Source organism: Bos javanicus, chromosome 24, assembly GCF_032452875.1.
Source record: "Bos javanicus breed banteng chromosome 24, ARS-OSU_banteng_1.0, whole genome shotgun sequence".
NCBI classification, from domain to species: domain Eukaryota; kingdom Metazoa; phylum Chordata; class Mammalia; order Artiodactyla; family Bovidae; genus Bos; species Bos javanicus.
Window position 1 is genome coordinate 50,993,885 of NC_083891.1, and position 21,329 is coordinate 51,015,213.

Sequence of the window (21,329 nt, forward strand, 5' to 3'; positions counted from 1 at the left end):
GCTGGCATCCGGTGTTCTTCGGTTGTAGAAGACGTGTCACTGTAAGTCAGTCGCAAGTGGGATGACGATACATTGTAGTTTGCTTGGGACAGGCCCAGGTCATGCCTGTTGTCTTGTGACAACAGAATTCCACTTCGTTTTCAGAATTGTTCCAGTTTGTCAAGTTAACAATCTGGCCACCTCAGTTGTAATCAAGATCCTTTAGATCTGCAAACGTCTCTTAGAGTGTTCCCTTTACCTCCTTGCTTTGAAATCAGGTTCTTTGCTGAGAACGCTTCTTTATTTTTGTCCCTCCTCAGTGATGGCTGTCTTTCTTCCTACATTCATTTCATTCCTTCATTCTTGCCTCATTCTTCTGTGCCCAGAAGGAGAATATATGCCTTCCTTGTCATCCTTGCTTCTTGTTCCAAATTTCAAATCATTCTCCAAATCATTCCTTTCAAATGTAATAACCCTAGTCCTTTCTCACCACCTATCACCCTTTTAGTGTCTTATTTATTGTCACTTATTGTGTTTATTCCCTGTGGCTCAGTTGGTAAAGAATCCGCCTGCAATGCAGGAGACCCCGGTTCGATTCCTGGGTTGGGAAGATCCCCTGGAGAAGGGAGAGGCTACCCACTCCAGTATTCTTGGGCTTCCCTTGTGGCTCAGCTGGTAAAGAATCTGCCTGCAATGTGGGAGACCTGGGTTTGATCTGTGGGTTGGAAAGATCCCCTGGAGAAGGGAAAGGCCACCCACTCCAGTATTCTGGCCTGGAGAATTCTATATAGTCCATAGGGGGCAAAGAGGCAGACCCAACTGAGTGACTTTCATTGTCTTTATGGACTTGAATCCCATGATTCATGATTATTATCATGCCTTTGTGTATATCATCAGCTAGCTTGATCTTTCTCCCTCTTATGCACTTGCCTGGTAAAACCTTCACCCAGATTCTATCCAATAACAAGCTTGAGATCAGCTGAGGTGAAACCACTCAGTCGTGCTGTGAAGAAGCTTTTAATTTTCTACCCTAGTAGCCCTTTCTCTGTTTTTTCCCTTAGTAAAATTACACTTCAATTTTAGCTGATTGCATGGAAAAATGGGCCTCTCAAATGCCCATTGAGATGAAAGCAGAGCTGTTTTATAAATTTGTAGGGAAATGTTCCCGAAGAAAGGGTATATGTGTGTGAGAACACCTATAGCTTTTTTCCTTTCCTGGAAAGAACACATTTGTGAGGGCTGGAACCCGAGCACCTGTCTTAGGCAATGAGGTCATGTGTTAAGAAAGCAGAGGTTGGGTCCTGATGATCACAGTGATCATCATGCACTGGAGACCTAGACCTCCTGTTTCTGGACCCCATGTCAGAGCAAAATGAACTTTCGTCATGTTGTGCTAGTCAGAATAATGATTCCTAACGATGTCTATTCCCTTATCTCAAAAACCTATGAATATATTTCCTTCCCTGGTGGCTCAGACGGTAAAGCGTCTTGCTTACAAGGTGGGAGACCTGGGTTCGATCCCTGGGTCAGGAAGATCCTCTGGAGAAGGTAATGACAACCCACTCCAGTACACTTGCCTGGAAAATCCCATGGACAGAGGGGCATGGCGGGCTACAGTCCACGGGGTCGCAAAGAGTCGGACACGACTGAGCGACTTCACTTTCACTTACCTTGGCCAACGGGACTTTGCAGATGTGGTTAAATTAAGGGCCTTGATGAGAGGACCCTGGATTATTCAGGTGGGTCCAATCTGATCACATGAATCTTTAAAATTGATAATTTTCCCAGCTGTAATCAGTCAGAGAGAAAGGTGTGAGGATGGAAGTTGGGACAGAGAAACGTAGTATTTCAGGCTTTGATGATGGAGGGAGAGGATGAGAGAAGCTGGAAAGGGCAGGAAAACGGATTCTCCTTTAGATTCTCTGGAATTGAATGCAACCCATCAACACTTGATTTTTACCCTCAAGACCCATTTTGGACTTTGCATCTATGGAATCATAAGATAACATATTAGTGTTGTTTTGAGTTAATAATTTGTAATGTCAGTAATAGAAAACTGATGCAATTGGTTTATACATTGTTATCTTGTGTTTATATATTACTCACAAATATACTCAATCTCAAATAATATACATACTGAATGGTTTTAACTGAGTAAGATACACATTGAAGAATCCAGGACTGCTAGTCTTGAGGAAGTTTTTGAAACTACCCAGACTTTATGTTGAATTGACCAAAAAATTCATATGGGCTTTTCTATTCCATCTTACAGAAAAACCTGAACAAACTTTTTGGTCAACCCAGTACTGTATTTCCCCAATTGACTCATATTTCCCCTCTTTCAAATGGCATCTTCTCTATTCTTCAAACCTCAAACATTTCCTTCCCATAACATATACCAGTGCCTTTGCTTCTTATTTTATTTAGAAAATAGAAGCAACGCAAGGGGAACCTCCTGGTCCTCTCTCCACCATACAGATTAACTTGTTGTTTCTTGTTGTTATTAGTCACTCAGTCATGTTGGCCTCTTTGCGACCCCACAGACTGTAGCCTGCAAGGTTCCTGTGCCCATGGAATTCTCCAGGCAAGAATACTGGAGTAGGTTGCCATTTCCTTCTCCAGGGGATCTTCCAGATCCAGGGATTGAACCCTGCTCTCCCACTCCAGTACTCTTGCCTGGCAAATCCCGTGGATGGAGGAGACTGGTAGGCTGCAGTCCATGGGGTCACTAGGAGTCAGACACGACTGAGTGACTTCACTTTCACCTTTCACTTTCATGCATTGGAGAAGGAAATGGCAACCCACTCCAGTGTTCTTGCCTGGAGAATCCCAGGGACGGGGGAGCCAGGTGAGCTGCCGTCTCTGGGGTCGCACAGAGTCAGACACGACTGAATCGACTTAGCAGCAGCAGCTCCTGCATTGCAGGCAGATTCTTTACCAACTGAACCACCAGGGAAGCCGATATACTAACCTACCCACATTTTATCCATTTGCTGAGCCATCTTTGCCTGTTTCGTGGACAGTGTATTAATGCTTAGTTTAGACTCTTCACATGTGCACTGTGAAGAGTATTCCTTGCCCTAGTCTCTATGCAGAGATGTTGTTCCTTTAATTACACCTTTTTGCTCCAGCATCATCAGTATTTTCTATTTGATAACTTCTTCTATGCTTTTTGCTTTTACATGGAAAGGGAGAATTGAGGGAATGTATATGTGGTTGGGGGGGTGTATGTGTGTGTGTGTGTGTATATGCAGAGGAGAGCTATCTATAGATCTTAGTATTTATTCTCTGAAGCCTTAACTAGAAAATCAATACATATCAACACATGTTTATTTATAATCTATACAATGCCTATTTACTTAATAAAGAGTTATGAGGTTATAAAGTGATGTGTTTATCACAAGTCCTAGCTTATTTAGAGAAGTTCTAAAATAAAATACCTTTACTACTGATCTCCATAGCTACATCTTTCACTGTCAGCCTAAGTAACTAATTTTGGGTTCCAAAAATAAGTCAATCTATCCATTAGACAAGAATGATTTCAAGACCATCTTTGAATTCATGAGGGGTTAGCACACATGAAACACTAAAGGATAAAAGGCGCAACTTGAGGTGGCAACACGACTGGGTGAGATTGGAGGTAGGAGAGTCTGGCTCTGCTGGAGTAGCAGAGTTTGTCCTGTCCAGGCCTGAGCAAAACGAGTGGTTTTGGCTGCAGTGCTGTGGTTTGGCTAAAACTGTCCTGGTATCGGAGAAGGCAATGGCACCCCACTCCAGTACTCTTGCCTGGAAAATCCCATGGACAGAGGAGCCTGGTAGGCTGCAGTCCATGAGGTCGAGAAGAGTTGGACACGACTGAGCGACTTCACTTTCACTTTTCACTTTCATGCATTGGAGAAGGAAATGGCAACCCACTCCAGTGTTCTTGCCTGGAGGGCTGCTGTCTGTGGGGTCGCACAGAGTCGGACACGACTGAAGCAACTTAGCAGCAGCAGCAGCAGTCCTGCAGTATAGACAGACATCCAAGTTTGTTAGAAACGGCCATTGGTCAGAAGAGCTGCACCATTTCCACTCCACCGGCCATGGAAGGGTTCCCCTTGTTCTACAATGTTGTCAAGACCTGTATTGTCAGTCTTTATAATTTTTAGGCATTAGGTGGCTATGTAGTGATCTCTAACTGTGATTTTAATTTGCATTTCCCTGATGAACAATCATATTGAGCACTTTTTTAATAGGTGTTTTGGCCATTATGTATCTTCCTTTGTGAAGTGCTTGTTAAAATCTTTTACCTATTTTATTGGGGTGCTTGTCTCATTATTACGGATTTGTGGAAGTTCTTTATTATTCTAAATACAAATCCTTTGTCACCTCGAAGCCAAGAAGACTTCTGAAAGCAAATAAAGAACTTGACTAGTGGTGACTTAAGCAGCCACATGGCAATTATCTGATAAAGCAAAAAGTCCAGAGCCAGTGAGTTCATGGCTTACTAAGCGGACCTGCGGGCCTTGGCAGTTTGGCTTTTCATTTTGTGCTTGTGACTTCATGGCTACGAGATGGCTGCCATTGCTTCAGGAGCTAGGTCTTCATTCAAAGGCCAGAAGCAGTGAGGCAACCAGGGAGGCAACATAAAAAGGTCCTTGTATGATTTTTCCTTCTTTCAAGGGAGATAAACATTTCTCAGTAGCACTCCCAAACTTCCTTTGGTTTCTGATGGGCCACACACGCTCCAGCAGCAGAAAGGCTGGGAAATGAGCATTAGGCAGTGGTCTGTATATTAGTTAGGGAGCCTAAGATCGTAAAGAATATGCAACCTGGGTTCAATCCCTAGGTTGGGAAGATCCCCTGGAGAAGGGAATGGCTACCCACCCACTCCAGCATTCTTGCATTCCATGAATGGAGAATTCCATGAATGGAGGAGCCTATCAAGCTATAGTCCATGGGGTTGCAAATGGCTGGACCTGGCTGAGCAACTGACACTTGGAGTGCTATATGTAGTCCTGACGGCATTAGGCCATCGTGAGTCATGCCCTGGGGCTGGGCACGTTGCATAAGCACAGGTGCTGTGGTTTAGTTTTTATTTATTCATTTTATTTTTGGCTACACTGGGCCTCTGTTGCTGCTCATGGGCTTTCTTCAGTTGCTGTGAGTGGGGACTCCTCTTGGTTTCGTTGCAGGGGCTGCTCATGACGGGTTCTCTCGTTGCGGAGCGCAGACTCCAGGCCTGCGGGCTTCAGTAGTTGTAGCACATGGGCTCAGTAGTTGCTCCAGGGGCTTAGCTGCCCCGCAGCATGTGGAATCTTCCCGGACCAGGGATCAAAGCCACGTCCCCTGCATTGCCACAGGGACTCTCAGCCTCTGGACCACCAGGAAGGCACGGGTGCTATTATTTAGGAGAGAGGAATGACACTGCATAGGCACTTAACAAGGAAACATTAAAACCCCCAAGCCTATGTGTTACTCCCTGATGCAATGAGGGATTCTCTGGAAAATGTTGGGAAATCTTGGTAAGCTTGTGGACATCATGGAAGTCTCATAAACAAAAATTAGAAGACCAAACGGTTTGACTTAAAAGCACAAACTTTCCTTGAATGTCTCATCTCAAAGAAGCCCTACTGGCTTAAAGAGCTGAATCAAGTTGTTAGTTCTGATCAACTTCATTGCTGCAATAGGAAGTCAGGTTTCATATCTACATTGTCCAGGGGAACAAGGGCAGATGGGGTGCCACAGGAGTGCTGAAGGCAAGTGGGGGTTAAAGGGTCTATGCCTTCGTCTGGGTCTCCTTTGAAAGTGGAGCCTGAGATAGGGACGTTTGCGTTTGAGAAGTGATTCTAGGAAGCAGGAGCAAAGGCCTGGGGAAAGTCAATGCAGAAGCACAGGAAGGGTTGGTCATTCCTGGTGATGGCTGACACATGACTGTTCTGGGGGCCTCTGGGGAGCGGATAGACTACAGGACGGGCTGGTTCTCTAAGTGTGGCCCTTGAATGAGCTGCACTGGCCTCACCTTGACTGGGTTATATGTGCAAATGCATGCCCCCCTCCTTGATCTCCTGAATCAAGACATCTGGTGGGGAGGGGACCAGGGTGTTGTATTTTAACAAAGTCTTCAGGTGACACTTACACATGCTCACATTTGAGAAGCAATGGTTTGCCCCACAGAGAGCGCATTCATTTAATTAGCTCACATGCCCCAGTGATCAAACCATGTGGGGTTAACTTCCTTCTACTTTAAGGTTGCTCATGCTCTAGGGCATCGCTCACCACCTGTCAGAGGAGCCCAGGATGGAAAGCAAGAGTCTTCAGTGCAGCTGAGGCAAGGCCTATCCACAAACACTCCCAGGATGCTAGTTTCTAGCAATGGTTGGAGTAGAAGGAGGGACAAAAGAGTGTGACCATGGCACGCCAAGCCATCCGTGCATGCTCAGTCATGTCTGACTCTTCATGGATGGTAGCCTGCCAGGCTCCTCTGTTCATGGAATTTCCCAGGCAAGAATCCTGGAAGTGGGTTGCCATTTTCTACTCTAGGAGGTCTTCCCAACCCAGGGATCAAACCCACATCTACCTCTCTTACATTGGCAGGTCACCACTGCACCAGTTGGCAAGCCCAAAGAATCAGACAAGAGCTGTCTGATCCATGAGAGGAGAACAAGGATAGGCCAGTGTAGATCTGACAGCTGCTGTAATACCCGAACTTCAGAGAGGAAGCCAGGAAATCACTTTGTAAAGCATTAAGCGCTTCATCAAGGGCCTTGAGCTCCCAGAAGGAAACACACTGTATAATTGCGTGGGACTTAAGTGTACAGAATGCTTTAACAAGACACATGAGAAACAGTAGTATTTAGGCTGTAGTGTATCCTTGAGGCAGGTGGAGTGTTTCCATCTGTTGAAAGTGGCGTCAGTGATGTCTCCCTGCTGGGATCAAGTTAAAGAGAATGGATTTGTCACTGTGTTGGGAAAGAGCTTCTCAAAAGAAGATATTCACCAACTCTCCCTTGGTTTCTTCGGAAAGTTAAATCTGTGCAGTTTCCCATCTCTATTCTCCTTCACATGGCCCCAGGAAAACTTCCACTTCTTTGCCACAAATTGCTTCCCATCCAGTTTTCTCCTTTCTCCTTCGACCCTAAAATTTTCACTGGTCTGATTTGAATTATTCGAAGAAAGGACAGAAAAATAGCCTGTTGAGACTAGTTAATGTGGGTTGGTGGGGTGGGGATGATTAACTCAGGTGTGGAGTAGAGGGATTCATCTCACAGGTCCTTCATAAGTGATGTTTGATTCAACATGAGAAATTTCCAAATTTTATTCAGAAGTATCATTAAGCTGGGAGGCAATAACATGAGCTCTAAAGATGGAGAGAGAGAACATAGTTGCAGGCTTTTTCTACTGTGGGTGGGAGGTGCTTGAAAATTCAATTTGAAAAGTTATAGCTACTGCAATTTTACATTTATGCGTCTATGTGTATACAGATCAGGGAGAACTGGTCAACCTCTCCACCGCCACGCTGCCCCACCCCCTTTTAGGGCTTCCCTTCTAGGGCACATCTCTTAAGCTCAAGTTGTATCTGGTGACGACATTTATTTTGTCTCCATTGTTGGAAACTTAAAGTGTCCAAGACACAGGCCATGGCCTAGGCTTAGTATCTCAGAAAGCATAGTAGTGCTCTTCTAGTTTCCTTTAAAAAGAAGATGGTCGGATTCCAGAAAGAAACAATTCTCCCTTGGAATAAAACTCTGATTCATCTTCATAAAATGTACCTTTTCTCATGTTCCAATTCAGCTCTAGACTGCAGTGATCTTTAATAAAACAGCCCAGAAGCCAGCCTAGGTCTCTGCCCTCCAGATCTAGGCAAAATTAATCCCAAACTTTGTACATTATAAGCCCCCCAATGATGCCTATGGCCTGTGAGCTGATGCACAGGATGGAACTGTCAAATCAGACTCGTATCAGTTGGAGATCTTACCTTTGGCGTACTCTTCTAACCATTGATACTTCCGTCTTCTCCCTGGCCTCTGGGATGTGGGCAGCATGATCAGAACAGCACTGAATCTCATTCTTTCTGTTCCTTTTATCACAACTGAGGCAAGTCAGTTTTAAAAATGGACTATTCACTTACAAATGAAACAACAGGGAAATACAGGGACAATGTTTCTGAAATTACCTTTTCTAGCTCACGTTCAGGCTCATGTGTTTTTTCACCTGTGCAATCTTGTCCTAGGAAGCAGAGTTCATTATGGGCTAACCTCCAAGGCTGTTTTCCTCCACATTTATGGCTCCATCAAACGGTTCATGGACCCAGTAGTGCAGCCTTGATCCCTAGACTCACAGTCAAGGAAGCAGAGAGTAACCCTACCACTTTTATTTGTCTAGGGCTACGGCCCCACCTTCTTAGGAAAGACAGAGGAACCAGAGATCAAATTGCCAGTATCCGTTGGATCATACAAAAAGCAAGGGGATTTTAGAAAACATCTACTTCTGCTTCATTGACTACGCTAAAGCCTTTGACTGTATGAAGAAAGTAAAAGTGAAAGTAGCAGTCACTCAGTTGCGTCCAACTCTTTGTGACTCCATAGACTGGAGCCCACCAGGCTCCTCTGCCCATGGAGTTCTCCAGGTGAGAAGACTGGAGAGCATTGCCATGCCCTTCTCCAGGGGATCTTCCCAACCCAGGGATCAAACCCAGGTGTCTCCCATTGCAGGCAGATTCTTTACCATTTGAACTATCTGGGAAACCCAACCTTGTGACTGTGTGGATCACAACAAACTGTGGAAAATTCTCCAAGAGGTGGGAATACCAGACTCTTTTACCTGCTTCCTGAGAAACTGGTTTGCAGGTCAAGAAGCAACAGTTAGAACTGGACATGAAATAACAGACTGGTTAAAAATTGGGAAGGGAGTACAACAAGGCTGTATGTTGTTGCCCTGCTTATTTGACTTCTATGCAGAGAACATCATGTGAAATGCTGGACTGGATGAAGCTCAAGCTGGAATCAAGATTGCCGGGAGAAATATCAATAACCTCAGAGAGGCAGATGACACCACCCTTATGGCAGAAAGTGAAGAGGAACTAAAGAGCCTCTTGATGAAGGTGAGAGAGGAGAGTGAAAAAACTGGCATAAAATTCAACATTCAAGAATTCAATATTCATTCATCACTTCATGGCAAATAGATGGGGAAACAATGGAAACAATGACAGATTTTATTTTCTTGGGCTCCAAAATCACTGTGGATGGTGACTACAGCCATGAAATTAAAAGACGCTTGCTCTTTGGAAGGAAAGCTAAGACAGACCTAGACAGCGTATTAAAAAGCAGAGACATCACTTTGCAAGCAAAGGTCCATATAGTCAAAGCTATGGTTTTTCCAGTAATCATGTATGGATGTGAGAGTTGAACCATAAAGAAAGCTGAGCACCCAAGAATTGATGCTTTTGCACTGTGGTGTTGGAGAAGACTCTTGAGAGTCTCTTGGATTGCAAAGAGGTAAAACCATTCAGCCCTAAAGGAAATCAACACTGTATATTCATTGGAAGGACTGATACTGAAGCTGAAACTCCAATATTTTGAGTGAAGAGCCAACTCACTGGGAAAGACCCTGATGCTGGGAAAGATTGAGGGCAAGAGGAGAAGGGAGTGACAGAGGGTGAGATGGTTGATGGCATCATTGACTCAGTGAACACGAGTTTGAGCAAACTCCAGGAGATAGTGAAGGACAGGGAAGCCTGCCGTGTCACAGTCCATGGAGTCACAAAGAGTCAGACAAGATTTAGCGACTGAACAGCCTTGGGGCCCACTAGGAAGCTGTCTTTCTGAAGAGCAGTCCTCTCTCCCTATTGGCAGATCTGTTGAGATTAAGGAAGTGAATGGCCTCCACATTTTGATGTTATTCTTCTTATACACAGGGAATCCTTTGCAACCTAAAACAGGCCCACTAATTTAGTGCCAGAATTCTTTATCTTAGTTAGGAATTTTTAAAAAATGTTATTTATTTGTATGTTTATTTTTGGCTGTGCTGGGTCTTTGCTGCTGAGAGGGCTTTTCTCTAGCTGCAGAGAGCAGGGGCTGTTCTCTAGTTGCGGTGTGCGGGCTTCCCATCGCTGCAGCTTCTCTTGCCGCAGAGCACAGGCTCTAGGGCCCTCGGACTGCAGTAGCTGTGGCTCCTGGGCTCTAAAGCACGGGCTCAATATTGTAATGAAGGGTTAGTTGCTCCACTGCTTGTGGGATCTTCTTGGATCAGGGATTGAACCTGTGTCTCCTGCATTAGGAGTCAGATTCTTCACCACTGAGCCGCCAGGAATGCTCCTAGTGCTAAAATTTTAAAAAGTACCCAAACACCCAGAGCTATGGTGGAAGAAACTTTATTGGAGAGTCCAAACATTACCATCTCTGAGCAATAAAATTATTCTAAAGGAACTCACAAATAATTTTTTCTATTTTTCATCATACCCTTGTCATAATTCAAGATTTATTTTATAGTCTATTTCCCCCAGGCTGTGATTGATTAGTCCATGATTCCACAGTTGTTCAATCTGACACATGTTTTGGCAGACAAATACTCTTTTGAATAATAATTGTAAAAATATAAATGATCCTTCTTATTCCTTAAATCTATACAGAAAGTAAATTACCAAACTGGACTGGATCTCAGCTTTGTTGAGCTGCAAGTTTGGTTTGAAGTTGAGTTAAATCAAAAAGAGTGCTTACCAAAAGAAACCACTGCTTCTGGCAGTGAAGTAGCTCAGTCGTGTCCGACTCTTTGCGACCCCATGGACTGTAGCCTACCAGGCTCCTCCCTCCATGGGATTCTCCAGGTAAGAATACTGGAGTGGGTTGCCACTTCCTTCTCCAGGGGATCTTCCAGACCCAGGTATCGAACCCAGGTCTCCCGCATTGGAGGCAGACGCTTTAACCTCTGAGCCTAACAAATATCCCAGATACCTTTGGGAGGGTTAGTAAATCATAAGATCACATGCTTGCCATATGAATTAATATAGGTTATCCTTTCTTTATAGCGGGTTTGTGTAGAGAGAGAGAGGACAGGGATGCATAAAGGACTAAGGGGCTTTCAGTCTGATGTCTGCCTTCGTGATGGTGTCTTCACAGGTGATCAAGATATCTTTAATCTACAATCGTATCATGAATGTACAATTGCACAGACTCCACAAATATTACTGACATAGTTCTGACAGTTCTCTTTCCCTTAATGAGTTCAGAAATCAACTTTCCCCCTTGCTAATTCGTGACAGTGGGTGATGAAGAGGTGAATTTCTCTCAAGCATTTTAGCCTGGGAATAAGATTTCTAGCAACACATTGCTTTTCCTTAGATTTCAGTAGCTCACACCATTTTTCAGGTCTAGTGGATTTTGACAGAATGTGATTTTTATGCTGAGCATTTCCTGTGAATATTTGAGTCTGGCTCTGCTCTAGGAGACCCACAGCCTAGCCTAAAAGGGGAATATGCAGGAGAGATGACATTGGTGGGAGGCTCAGATGGAATATAGTCTCCAAGGTGTCCAGCCCATGAAGTATTAGGAGTCCTAAATCCTATGGGCAAAACTCCATCACTTCCTGTCTCAGCTCCCTATGGGAAAGCCTTAGCCTTTGGGCAATAAGAAGGAAATTCAAAAGAAATCCTGTCTAGGAGTTCACATAGGTATGGGGTAACATGTTTCCACTGATACCCTAGATAGCGCTGGGTTTATTCAGAATTTGCAGTCATGTTCCTGTCCCATTCATTTCCTGATCATAACCAGGACTTATTCTATCAGGAGAGTCAGTTTCCATAGATTATCAACTATGGATTGGGGCATGCAGAATGAACAGGGCTAAGCTTCCTGTAGGCTCATGGCTATGATGAGTGCTTGGGGCTTGAGTGAAATGGAGAGATGGAGGTGATGATGGGAAGGGATGTTGGTACTTTTCTGGCCCTGGACCAGGAAGCTTCTCTCTTGTGCTGCTTTAAAGAAAATCACCACAGCCTCAGTTAATACTTGATTTCTACAAGAAATTTTATGTAAGCAGAAAAATTACTTGTATGCCATTTTTTGTTTAGCTTGTTGGCAAACGTCACATTCTATTTTTTAAACATCATCTGAACCAATTTTATGAGTCTCCAAAGTGTCTTGTTTTCAAACTCAGAGATTCTCTTAAAAATACTCACTAGCTGAAATAGTCCAAACCAATTTTTTCAGTATCATGGCTTAAAATGTTTTTTTTTTTTTTCCCAGACAAAATTTGAACTGCTGAAAGCTTAGTTTCAAGGGAAATGTAAACACACTAGAAATCAAAACAAATAGGATGAAAAAAAGGGACAGCAACGTGATAAATACAAGATCACTAATATGGATCCTGATGCTAGGGTGTATTTTAACTCTAAATGACTCTCAGCAGGTGATACTTATAGAGGAAAAAAAAATACCTGTTAGTTGCATCTTAGTAACCAGTTGTATGACCATTTTATCTGTCTTAATCACTCCATGAAACTATGGGACTGGACTATGATATCATAAGAACCCCTTCTCTTCTCATGTACTAGAAATCTGGCCAATATCTTTTATTTTGCATTTAAGAAAACATAAATTTTGAAAAGATATCACATTTAATTTAATTTAAATTTGAGAAAATACTTAGTTGTATTTAATCTATCAATTTAATTTTAGTTGAACAAAACTTCTTAGTTAGGGTATGTCCTTTAGATTTCCCATGACCTTTGACCGGAATAGTAGATGATCAGCTTTGCCATGTGAACAGGGATGGAACAATGGAGTTGTTAGCTGCTTAGGGCTTCCTTCAAGCAATTCACATGATCCGGGGCACATTTTCTCATCCAAACTGCTATATACCCCAACTGGCTCTTGAGATACTGAGGGTCAGTACAGCCAGACACCCACCATTCTCTTCCCATGCACTGACTTAACCCAAATGACACTAGAATGGGACCAGAGCCATTCTTTCCAGAGGAGACGTACCATATTGGAAGATAAGTCAGCAGATGAGTTTTGTGATATGTACCCCTCCCAGAGGACAAAATGTTGTCCTATAATCTTCCATATTGCCATTCACAATTGACAAATAGCCAGGTAGGATTCCTTAATGAGTGTGCTCCTCAGGATCATATAGGGAGAAGTTGGGTAAAAGTTAGATCAAGTGCCAGGTCCTAACTGATGGATCAGATTTACTTTTTTCTAAATTGAGGTATAATATATATGATACATAATACATAAAATATATACTATTATATAAGTTTCAGATATACACAGTGATTCACAATTTTGAAAGATTATACTCCAGTTATAGTTCTTATATTCCCTATGTTGTACAGTATAACCTGATGTGCATGGGTGCTTGCATGCTAAGTCACCTGTCATGTCCAACTCCTTGCAACCCTATGAACTATAGCCCACTGGGCTCCTCTGTCCATGGGATTCTCCAGGCAAGAAATACTGGAGTGAGTTGCCATGTCCTCCTCCAGGGAATCTTTCTGATCAGGGATCGAACCTGAGTCTCTTATATCTCCTGCTTTGGCAGGCTGATTCTTTACCTCTAGCACCACCTGGGAAACCCAAAATATAACCTTAGAGCATATTTATTTTATACATAGTAGTTTATACCTCTTAATCCTCTACCCCTATCTTGCCCCTCCCCCTCCTTCCACTAGTAACTATTAGTTCTCTGCATATGTGAGTCTGTTTCTTTTAAATTATTCACAAGTTTGTGTTATATTTTAGATTCCACATCTAAGTGATATCATACAGTATTTGTCTTTCTCTGTCTAATTTATTTCACTTAGGATAATACCCTTCAAATCCATCCGTGTTGTTTCAAATGCTAAAATTTAATTCTCTTTTATGGCTGAGTAGAATTCCATTATGAATTCCCCAGGAGGTGCAGTGTAAAGAATCCACCTGACAATGCAGGAGATGCAAGAGATGCTGGTTCTATCCCTGGATGGGGAAGTTCCCTTGGAGGAAGAAATGGCAAGCTCCTCCAGTATTCTTGCCTGAAAAATTTCAGATAGAGGAGCCTGGGGGGACTGCAGTCCATGGGGTTTCCAAGAGTCAGACAGAGTGACTGAGCACACAGAATTCCATTATATATGTATACACACCACGTCTTCTTTATCCATTCATCTGTCAATGAATGCGTAGGTTACTTCCATATCTTGGCAGTTGTATTAAATAAATAATGCCGCTATGAATACTGGTGTGCATGTATCTTTTCAAATTAGCATCTTCATTTTTTTCAGATATATCCCCGGGAGTGGAATTGCTGAGTCATATGGTAGTTCTATTTTTAGTTTTTTGACACAGATCTGTAATGTTTTCCACAGTGAATACACAAATTTTACAGTCTCATCAATACTGTACAAGATTTTCCTTTTCTTCACATCCTCACCAATGTTTGTAACTTGTGTTCTTTTTAATGACATCACATTAAAAAGCAGAGACATTACTTTGCCAACAAAGGTCCATCTAGTCAAAGCCATGGTTTTTCAAGTAGTCATGCATGGATGTGAGAGTTGGACTATAAAGGAAGCTGAGCACCAAAGAATTGATGCTTTTGAACTGTGCTGTTGGAGAAGACTCTTGAGAGTCTCTTGGACTGCAAGGAAATCCAACCAGTCCATCCTAAAGGAAATCAGTCCTGAATATTCATTAGAAGGACTGATGCTGAAGCTGAAGCTGAAGCTCCAATACTTCGGCCACCTGATGCAAAGAACTGACTCATTGGAAAAAACCCTGATGCTGGGAAAGGTTGAAGGCAGGAGGAGAAGGGGACAACAGAGGATGAGATGGTTGGATGGTAACACTGACTCAATGGACATGAATTTGAGTAAGTTCTGCAAGTTGGTGATGGACAGGAACGCCCGGCGTGCTGCAGTCCCTGGGGTTGCAAAGAGTCGGACACGACTGAGCCACTGAGCTGATTGACTCTTAATAGTTGTGAGGTGACACTTCATTGTGGTTTTAATTTACATTTCTCTGATGATTAGTGATGTCGAGCATCTTTTCAAGTGCCTGTTGGCCATCTGTGTGTCTTCTTTGGAAAAATGTCTATTCAAGTCTTCTTCCCATTTTTTGATTGGATTGCTTTTTTTTTTTTAACTTTTGAGTTGTATGATCTCTTGATATATTTTGGATGTTAACCCTCTCTTCATCATATGATTTGTAAATATTTTCTCCCATTCAGTAGGTTGTCTTTTCATTTTTGTCAATTATTTTCTTTGATGTGTGAATGTTTTTAACTATGTACTAGTTGTTAATTTTTGCTTTTATTTCCCTTGCTTCGGGATACAGATTAAAACATATTGTTATGATTTATGTCAAAGAATATTCTGTGGTTTTTTTCCTAGTAGCTTTATGGTTTTTGGTCTTAACATTTAGGTCTTTAATAAATTTTTGACTTTATGTTTGTATATGGTGTTAAAGAATGCTCCAGTTTCATTCTTTTGCATGTAGCTGTCAAGTTTTTCCAGCACCACTTACTGGAAAAGACCACATTTTCTCCACTGTGGTTGTTTTTCCCCCACCCGCCAAGTAAATGAGTAAGTTGGACAGTTTCAATATTTTCTTAACTAAAACCGTATTTTTCACAGAGTGTTACACTTGAGGAGTTGCTATGTATTATAAGAAAAGGCGGTTCCATGATTGAATGTTTGGGAAATGGTATGTAAAACAATGTTAACAGGTTTCTTTACTACAGAATTTCTCCTAGTCTCTTCTATGCAGATATGCTTTTGACTCTAATATGGGAGTTAAATTAAGCTTTTATTTATTTGAAAATGATTTTTTGAGGAGTGGCCTATGATATTAGTATTCACAAAAGTTCTTTCAGCTTTATAAATCTCACCAATGCACTAATCATTTTAGAAGATTTGAATGTCCATTAAACTCAATGAAGATCCACATTCTCTGGGAAGTCATTCTGTATTTCACTGTTTTCCAACAGGAACCTTCTCCTCCTCTCAGTGGAGAGAATATTTTCTCTGATCAACTGAAAAGGGAATTATCAAAGGGAGTGCTTCTGAATAATTTGATGCAAATTTCCCTGACTTTTATTGACTCTCCCATCTCCACATAATGATTTTTTCTTCCATTTTCTGAAATGTAGCCTTATGTAAAAAGTCAACATATGAAAATCCAAACATGTAAAGCATAAAAGATGAGGGGAGAGCTATTTATATAACAGGAGAATTTTTTACTTTACAAAATGATTCCTCCCAGAGTCTATTTTAGATCAAAAGTTGGAGACACTGAAGAAAATTCAGTGGTCTCACAGTTTCCTCTAACTTCACCATCTATTACCTTTTAGTAATCTTAACCTTTAAAAGGCACTTCCAAAGTGGTGCTAGTGATAAAGAACCCACCTGCCAATGCAGGAGACATAAGCGATGAGGGTTTGTAAGATTGCCTGGAAGAGGGCATGGCAACCCACTCCAGTATTCTTGCCTGGAGAATCCCATGGGCAGAGGGGCCTGGTGGGCTACAGTCCATAGGGTGGCCAAGATTTGGACTTGACTGAAGCAGCTTAGCACATAGATGCCTCTGTTTACCCACCAGTGGGATTGATTTAGCCTTAGAATGGCACCTTCCTCTTCCACGTGGCCGGTGGGCTACTCCCAAGATCCTCTGCTGGTCAGGGAGGTCTTTCCCACCAGCTGGGGACCACTGTTCAGTGCCAAGCAAGCTCCAGCCAGAATCTCATTATTTATTTTCCCAGTGGTGCTTGTGGCTTGGAGACTTATTTATCTACAGAGATTATCACCCATTGGAAACAAATCTTTGTATATCATTTTTTAATTATGCCTCTGAAACATGTATTCTGTTTTGCCAGTTGTCTGAGTTGCTGGGACGTTCCCCCTTGGTTGACCAAACGGTTTCTCAGACAGCCACAATGAATCAAGATGTACACAAACTTGATTTTTAAAGGTGTTTCCTGCCTTGTTAACCCAATCATTATGAAGACAAAGGAACAGTTGGATCATTGATACGTTGGCGAAAAGCATTAGCTTTCTTGTAAGGGCAATTTGCCACTTCAGGCATAATTAGGCTAGTTAAACACATCTTTGTGAGTCAGTGGGCTGGGAAGTCTTTATCCTTATCGTGAATGGTGTAATTCAAAGAGACTCTTAGCTCTAAATGGAGATGCCCTTTCAGGGCAAGGTAGTTCCTATGATTGCTGGATATTTTAATCTCTAGGCCTAACTAACCCATTGGTTTATGTGCCTCAAGAAGACCATCACCTCTAAAATATTTCTGCAGTCCTTCATTAAGTAGGATTTGAAATCCTTGGCGACACTTGAGGAGAAGAGAAATCAGTTAAAACACCAAGTCCCGAGAGTGAATGTTCTTTTTCAGGTTATTTTGTGCTAGTTGTCTGAGAAAAGAGAATGGAGTATGTAAGGGGTCGGGAGGAGGCCAATAAATCCTTGCATCCCCCAAACCCATACTCTGCCTGTAGCTCAAGCCTGAGGACAGACACAGATGACAGAAGATCGGTGTGCTTGGCTAACTTCTCCTATGGCAATGAAGCATATGGATCTGCCCTTGAGAGTGAGGGGGGAGGGGGGTTCTGATCATGTTCCTGGTTCTGCTTCTCCAACCAGCTCTGTGATCACAGCGGTCCATTAGCCTCTGAGTTTTCTCACAGCAAAGTGGGGATCCATCTCTGCTTTGCTTGGATGCACAGAATGTTGTGCTGAGGGCTGTGCTACTAAGATCATGGCTCTGAGAATTACAGATTATGATGATTAATAAGGGCAAAGGTCATGACTTTTTTCTTTGCTTCTTTTACATCTGTTTGGCTTATGTGGGAAGAGCACAGGTATTAGAATTGCACCCATCTGAGATTCCTCTGCTCATTACTCAGTTTCCTCATCTGTACACCAGGCAGTGATCATCTGTGTCTCGGGGACCGTGAAGTCTTGGCAAATTCTACTGCCTCTAGTTGCGTCATCTGGGGTTGGGCCTAGCAATCTTTCCCTAGTAGCTTTCCCTTGTGTGTTTGGTCAATGGCAAATGCAGCTTCATCAACACTTTCCCAAGTCATTCAGGGCACTTAGTTGTTGGGTTGTGGCTTTATAAGAAAAACACTAAATTGTGACATTTCCACATTTCCTGCTACACTGTTTCTTTGCTTGTAACATATAAAGTCACCTTATCGTGTAATCTTTTTGAAGACACTTAAAGCAGCAGTCCTCAACCTTTTTGGCACCGGGGACCAGTTTCGTGGACACAATTTTATAACAGACCACAGAGGACAAGGGGATGCTTTCAGGATGATTCAGGGGTATTGCATTTATTGTACATTTTATTTACATCAGCTCCACCTCAGATCATCAGGCATTAGATCCCGGAGGTTGGGGACCCCCGATTTAAAGCAATAATTAATGATCCAAGTATAAGTTAAAATTGAACTGCAGGTTAAAACCATAATAAGATACCAACAGAACATTAAAAAATAAAAAGCAAAAATTAGTTCTACTCCCCCTCCCTCGCCCCTGCCCCCACCCCTAACTCATGCATAATGGAAACAAACCAAGCAACCAAACAAAAACTAAACACAAATCTGACAATATCAATTTTTGGCAAGGGTGTAGAACAACTGGGATTCTTATATATTGTTGGTGAGAATGCAAACTGGCATAACCATTTTAGAAAACTATTAGATAGTACCTAGGAAAGCTGAACATATGCCTACCTTATGACCCCTAAACAAATGCGCATGCACACCAAAAGTATACAAGAATGTTCCTGACAGTTTTACTTAAAACCACCAGAAACTAATATCAGAGTCCACTGTGGTGTATTCACTCATGGGAACACTGCATAGTAATGAGAGGGCAGTGGGAAGCTTCCATGGTGCTGGTAAGGTTTTATATTTTGATCTCAGAGGTAGTTATATAGGACTATTTATTTTATAACAAATTATCAAGCTGTACACTTAAGATCTCTGCATATATCTTATACTTCAGCAAAATTTTTGCTAAATAAATATTGATATTATTTTTTAAAAAATTCACTGCCAGATGGCTGGAAAGTTTCTTTAGGCTGCAATTAAAAGATGTCACGATTTTAGAGATCTTAAAATAGATATAAAAGAAAAATGCAACTTAAAATTCAGCACTCACATATTCATGCAATTGTGCATTACTTTTTATTCAGAAATAATTTACCAAAAAAATCCCCCACACAGATATTAAGTGTACAATTCAGTGAGTTTTGCTACATGCATACCTTCAAGTTTATAACTCCAGTCAAGATATAAACATTTCCTTTCCTTCACCACTTGTGCTTCTTCCCAGTCAATTCTCCACCTCTTCTACCCAGAGTAAGCTAACTGTTCTTTTTTTTCTAATTGTTGAAATATAGTTGATTTACAATATTTCAGGTATACAGCAAAGTGATTCCGTTATGCACACACATATATTCTTTTGAAGATTCTCTTTCATTATAGGTTACTGCAAGATACTGAGTATAGTCCCTGTGCTATACACTAGCTCCCTGTTGTTTATTTTATATACAGTAGTGGGTGTACCAACTGTTCTTCATTGCAGCACATCAGGTTAGCTTCACTTGTCCTTGAACAGAATAGAATTAAAATAGAATCACAAAGTACTCTTGTGGCTGGCTTATTCATTCAGCATTATGCTTTTGATGTTCATCCAAATTGTTGAATGCACCAGTGGTTAATTTTTTATTTTATGAATATATATTTTTTCCATTTCTCTGCTGTTGGATATTTGGGTTATTTCCAGCTTGGAGTTACTGATGAATAAGACTGCTATCAATATTTTTGTGCAAGTTTTTCTTGAAATGTGTGTCCTAAGAACTCTTTGCCTCTTAGGTCATAAAGTCATTTCTTATGTCCCTTAAGAAGCTTTTTTTTTTTTTTTAATGATTGTAACTGTGATCTATCTCAAAATAATTTTTACGTATAGTGTGAGGTGAGGATCAAGTTTCATTTTTATCTGGTTGTTCAAACCCTGTTTGTTGAGAAGAACCTTTCTTTCTCCATTTGATTACTTTGCATTGTCTGTTGAGAATCAACGAGTCATTTATGCATAGATCTATCCAGGAGTTTCTGCTCAGTTCCATTGATCTATGCACTTACCTTAATTCTCATAGCACACTGTTTTAATTACGGCAGCTGTAGAATAAGTATTGAAAGCATAGAATGAGTATTTATGTATTGATTTTTCCCATTAGGTAACACAAGTGCGTTTATAGACCTCTTGCCAATGAAGATAAACTGCATCCAGTGTGCTGTGTGGTAAGTCGATTTTATGTTAGATGAGAAATAATCACTCTGATTTCAAAAACCTTTCAGGCAGGATACCTTAAAACGTGGAGGTGTCTCTGCTACTCAATAAAAATTTTACTACTGTTTATCCTGCTTATCGAGGGTAGTAAGTACATTTCTTATGGCTCTGTTGACATTTCTGCCTTTACCGTGAAGTTCTTAGTACATCTAACCATATTAAATAGTGGCTTTGGGTATATAGTAATTGATAAATGTGCTTTTATTTACATTTCAGTCTCCAGTATCACTTTTAGCATACTTAGTTGGTCCGAATTTTCCCTTTTTTTTCCTTTTTTTTTTAATGTTTCACTTTTTCTTTTTTTGCTTATTTTTTTCCTTTTTTTTTTTTTTTTTTAGAAAAGGTGGATTATAACCTCAGCCCAGAGCAATAAAGATTGACCTTAAAATAATTAGGTGGTCTCATTTCTTATTTGTCAGTGACTGGTTGAGGTGTGGCAATGTGGTGCAATTCTAGGCAATAAGAGGGGATGGGGTATGACTTCTGGAGTTTCTGTGAAAGGTTTTCTGGCTGATAAAATGAATTGGGGGTTGTGAACAAGGTAACAGTTTCTCTCCTGCTGTTATTGTTGCTGGATGTTGGGAAGTCAGGAGGTGATACCTGGAAACTTTGTAGCCATCTTGTGACCAGGAAGAGACTTACAAGCTGATTTGCTGAATTAAGCAGAGTCAAGAGAAGGAAGAAATCTGAGTCCTCAAAAAAAACGAGGGAGTTTAAAAAATAATGTTTTAATATATCCCCAGTCTTCTAGTTATGGGGCTTAAAATTTTTTGCTCTTTGTCAAAATCATTTGAGTTGGGATTTTTCTTATTTGCTCCCTAAAGCATGCTATCTTGCATTTCAGCAGCTCTTTGATGTGCTAAGAACTCATACTCAGAAAATTAAATGAATGAGGCATTAGATTAAGAACCAAAGCATGAGCAAAGGCATACTCTATTGACCAATTTTAGTCCTCAGAATGTATGATTCTAAAAGTGAGGGGGGACCACTCATTTTCATAAAGTTTGAAAATACCTGCATGAACTCGATACTGCTA

At 41.4% G+C, this 21,329-nt stretch overlaps 1 long non-coding RNA gene across 2 annotated transcripts in view; it reads left to right on the plus strand.

Moving 5' to 3' along the window:
* LOC133237754 (uncharacterized) overlaps positions 1-20,457 on the plus strand; it is a 60,704-nt gene extending 40,247 nt beyond the window's left edge. For both annotated transcript variants that reach the window (XR_009733325.1, XR_009733326.1), the window contains exon 7: positions 20,181-20,457. This is a non-coding gene — a long non-coding RNA (uncharacterized LOC133237754). The remainder of the gene's footprint in view (positions 1-20,180) is intronic.
* Positions 20,458-21,329: the final 872 nt, after the last annotated feature.